Source organism: Simochromis diagramma, unplaced genomic scaffold, assembly GCF_900408965.1.
Source record: "Simochromis diagramma unplaced genomic scaffold, fSimDia1.1 OVJJ01000330.1, whole genome shotgun sequence".
Lineage (NCBI taxonomy): Eukaryota > Metazoa > Chordata > Actinopteri > Cichliformes > Cichlidae > Simochromis > Simochromis diagramma.
The window spans coordinates 1,013,586-1,018,621 of NW_024386930.1; positions in this window are offsets into that span (position 1 = coordinate 1,013,586).

Below are 5,036 nucleotides of genomic sequence, written 5' to 3' on the forward strand. Positions count from 1 at the left end.
GACTCCCCAGTCTGTTTTATTGGCATGGTTTAAAGTCTCACGCTACAAGTGGGGAATATTTCATATTACATTGTATTTTACATTTGCAGACCTTAAAATTATTGTTAACCAATCTTCAGTTGAGTTGGCATTTAGGCAACAGTGAACAATAGAAATGCAGAACTCTACACAATAACAATTCCGAGTACAACCACAGACTTCTTTACTGGTGGCAACCAAGCACTTCTACCAAAGCTGAGTCACTGTTTTTGGCAAAGGGGAAGCATTTCTATGGTTGTACTTTTTGATGTTTTTATTTTCTGTTTTTTTGTTTTGTTTTGTTTTGTTTTTTGATGTTGCATTTGATGCTTTATTTAACAGAAAGCTGTTACGCAGCACATTTTTAAGTAAAAAAAAAGCTCCAACAATAAGTGCTGTGCTAGCATCAAATGAATAAGACTCTTCATCATCAAATTGTACTCTCAGTACCACTTTCATTTATGTCAAGGTAATCTCCTCATTCACTGGGCCTGATGGCATCATCTGAATGCTCAGATCATGAGAATGCAAATCATGTGACTCATCTTGTCTTGAGGGCATTCGCTAGGTGTATCGTTTAATATTTGACCTTGAATAGCTTCGGCACTTTCACTGAAGTCAGACACATCATGTTTCTGGTATTTATTCTGGAACACGGAGCCTTTTAGCAAAGATTTAAAATTCAGCAGTGAAGAGTCATAAAGAATTAATATTTTATTAATGGGCTGTTGTTACAGTCTAATGAAGTCGTACAACAAATAATAAGCACCTCATTAGGTATTTATTCACTTTTGTGTGTCGATGAAACAACATCTAAGTCACAACATTACATCAAATGTGTGCCTGAACATAAATAAATAAGAAACTTACCATAATTTAGCAGGAACATATTGGAAGTGCATGTGGGAAATTAATAAATCTGGCCACTGTCCTGACTTTTCCTGAACATAAATGCTTGGGTTGCTAGTGATAAAAAGGTGATTTTTACATTTTCTACTCTTTCTGCCTTACATTTGTTTAATCTTTGACCAACACTTTCTCCTAATTTATCATTTTTGAGTGCACCTTATCAATTACCAAACATGTACAGTGGGGCAAAAAAGTATTTAGTCAACCACTGATTGTGCAAGTTCCCCCACCTAAAATGATGACAGAGGTCAGTAATTTGCACCAGAGGTACACTTCAACTGTGAGAGACAGAATGTGGAAAAAAAAAATCCATGAATCCACATGGTAGGATTTGTAAAGAATTTATTCGTAAATCAGGGTGGAAAATAAGTATTTGGTCAATAACAAAAATACAACTCAATACTTTGTAACATAACCTTTGTTGGCAATAACAGAGGTCAAACGTTTACTATAGGTCTTTACCAGGTTTGCACACACAGTAGCTGGTATTTTGGCCCATTCCTCCATGCAGATCTTCTCGAGAGCAGTGATATTTTGGGGCTGTCGCCGAGCAACACGGACTTTCAACTCCCGCCACAGATTTTCTATGGGGTTGAGGTCTGGAGACTGGCTAGGCCACTCCAGGTCTTTCAAATGCTTCTTACGGAGCCACTCCTTTGTTGCCTGGGCGGTGTGTTTTGGATCATTGTCATGTTGGAAGACCCAGCCTCGTTTCATCTTCAAAGTTCTCACTGATGGAAGGAGGTTTTGGCTCAAAATCTCACGATACATGGCCCCATTCATTCTGTCCTTAACACGGATCAGTCGTCCTGTCCCCTTGGCAGAAAAACAGCCCCATAGCATGATGTTTCCACCCCCATGCTTCACAGTAGGTATGGTGTTCTTGGGATGCAACTCAGTATTCCTCTTCCTCCAAACACGACGAGTTGAGTTTATACCAAAAAGTTCTACTTTGGTTTCATCTGACCACATGACATTCTCCCAATCCTCTGCTGTATCATCCATGTGCTCTCTGGCAAACTTCAGACGGGCCTGGACATGCACTGGCTTCAGCAGCGGAACACGTCTGGCACTGCGGGATTTGATTCCCTGCCGTTGTAGTGTGTTACTGATGGTGACCTTTGTTACTTTGGTCCCAGCTCTCTGCAGGTCATTCACCAGGTCCCCCCGTGTGGTTCTGGGATCTTTGCTCACCGTTCTCATGATCATTTTGACCCCACGGGATGAGATCTTGCGTGGAGCCCCAGATCGAGGGAGATTATCAGTGGTCTTGTATGTCTTCCATTTTCTGATGATTGCTCCCACAGTTGATTTTTTCACACCAAGCTGCTTGCCTATTGTAGATTCACTCTTCCCAGTCTGGTGCAGGTCTACAATACTTTTCCTGGTGTCCTTCGAAAGCTCTTTGGTCTTGGCCATGGCGGCGTTTGGAGTCTGACTGTTTGAGGCTGTGGACAGGTGTCTTTTATACAGATGATGAGTTCAAACAGGTGCCATTCATACAGGTAACGAGTGGGGGACAGAAAAGCTTCTTACAGAAGACGTTACAGGTCTGTGAGAGCCAGAGATTTTCCTTGTTTGAGGTGACCAAATACTTATTTTCCACCCTGATTTACGAATAAATTCTTTACAAATCCTACCATGTGAATTCATGGATTTTTTTTTTCACATTCTGTCTCTCACAGTTGAAGTGTACCTCTGGTGCAAATTACTGACCTCTGTCATCATTTTAAGTGGGGGAACTTGCACAATCGGTGGCTGACTAAATACTTTTTTGCCCCACTGTATTTCTGTTCTCTCTCTGTGTAGTCTGTTTCCTGACTGGTCCGTAGCATTTCCAAAACAGAGGTGCTAGTCCTGAACATAACTCATTTAAACAGCGCTGCAAAATGTATTGATCATAACTTGCTCTGGATTTATCTCTCAAAAGTAAATATTTAAGGTAACGATTGAAACAGTGCCATCAGAATGACAAGTGCTCCCAGGGTGTTATAGTTTGCTGGCAGCCAAAATGCTGCACAATGCACTCTCTATGTATTTTCTGATGTAAACTATGAATGTTTTGATGACAGTAATTGCAGGGATTAACATTGCACTCTCATTATTTCATACAGAACAGAAGAAACCACACCTTACTGATTATAAGAGATGCTTACAGTCTATACTGTAAATGAAAATGAATGAATTTACGGTACTTTCTGAATGTTTGCTATGGTGTGAGAAATCATTTTGTTGAGTCAAACTCTGTGAACCAAACAGCAAGTCTTTTAAATTTTCTAAATTATGACTTATTCTGTGCAACATATTGCAATGGTCGGTTCTTTTTCTTGACCATTTCCATTTTTTGATGAGTACCTAATCTTGGTTTGGTAATGGTTAGAAAACTCTGGCAAATGTGATCTCATATGACCTAATGGAAATATTACCTCAAAAACAATGTCCGTGGCTATGTCCTGCGTGGGCTTTTCCCATCTGAGCTCAGCAGCCATTCTGGAGAGAGACATGTGGTTGTGGTGAGGATTTGGTCCTGAGTGTTTTGGTATGATCTGGCTCCCATCTAAAGTGAAATATACCACATCGTGCAAGCTCAGGCAGCCGCTTTACCCTCCACAGAGTCTCAAGATAAGCAGTTATGAATAGCAGACTGTTTATTAATTAATGTGCTCTCAAAAAAGAATAGAGATAAATATGGGTAATTTGAATCTTAAAGTCGAAGAAGTCTTTGAGATCTCCAGTCTTCTAATACAAGTTGGTCTTTAAAAACCTGAGCAGACATTATTTATTGTGTCACATAACCAGTCTGGTTCACCTCTGATTGCATTTCAGTGTTTGTCTTCCCAGCAGGACTTTAGTTCACAAAGGTGAGTGCACCAGACAACCTTGGAAAAGCTGAGGAACAGTTTGTGAACGGAGCTGTAAGAGCAGTGAAGAAGGCGAATGAAAACATATTCACTGCAGACCAGTGGAAAATTAGCACGAGTCCAGGTATCATCTGTTTTCTCTTTTCATGTGTCAAGCCAGAGTGGGAAAGCCACCCGCAATTCCGGCTGAAACTTCCAAACTATGTTTCTCACTTAGTGTCGCTCTATGTTGCTAAGGAAGAATTAAAGGACTCATTTGAAAGGAAGTTGGCTCTCATTAAAAATACACAATTTTAAACCTATACCAATACTTGGTGATATAAAAATCTGATATGTCAGCCGATTTATTGCTTCATTTTTCTTCCAGACATACAAAACATGCTTTTTATGTGTAGTTCTTTATGAACATTTTTAAGTTAATATAAGAATGCAGTTTTTGTCTCAAATCAATTTTAGGGTATGTTATTGTAGGGTCTTTAGCTTTCAATACAAAGCACCTTTAGGCAGCTGTTGTTGTGATTTGATGCTATTTAAATAAAACTGAGTTGAAGTCGTCATTTACTCATGTAACCTGTTTGGATCAGCTGGTTTGTTCCCAGCAAATATTGCCAACATGGAACTCATAAAGTGCCCTCTGGTGGACAAGTTATGCAAAAATCAACACTCATATCGCTGTTGAAGGGTGTTTCTCTCGTCTGTCTTTTAAATGTTCATTAGTTGGCTGTTATGAATGCCGATAGCATTATATGTGCAAATAGCTAACGATATATCAATCTCTCTTGAGTGTAACATCGATTCACAGCTTTAGCAGCAGAATAGATCAGGCTGTGTGGAAACAAAACTGTGTAAAATCTGATAGTAAAATTCATATTTAATAAATATTAATTGTATTATTAATTTTATTAAATGAATCAGTTACTGGAGGTATGAAGATTAAAGTTAATGATGGGGTGTCAAAATTGTTAAAATACAAGTAAGGTAATTGCTACATAAATAAACCTTCTAATACAGTGATGCTATATCAGTTTCAATAAGGAGAATAGTCTGTGTTTCTTGGATGAGGTGGCAAACCTTTAGTCTTGTCATAAACAAATATGAGTCATATTTTGTTCAGTATTTTTTTTCGCTCAGTTGTCAGTTTTATAGCCACTGAAATGATTAAAATGTCCGTATAGACTCTTTTTCGTTTCAAGGGGAGGGTCTATGCCGGATGGCGTGCTTTTATTTTGAAGGTTTGGCAGCTATTTA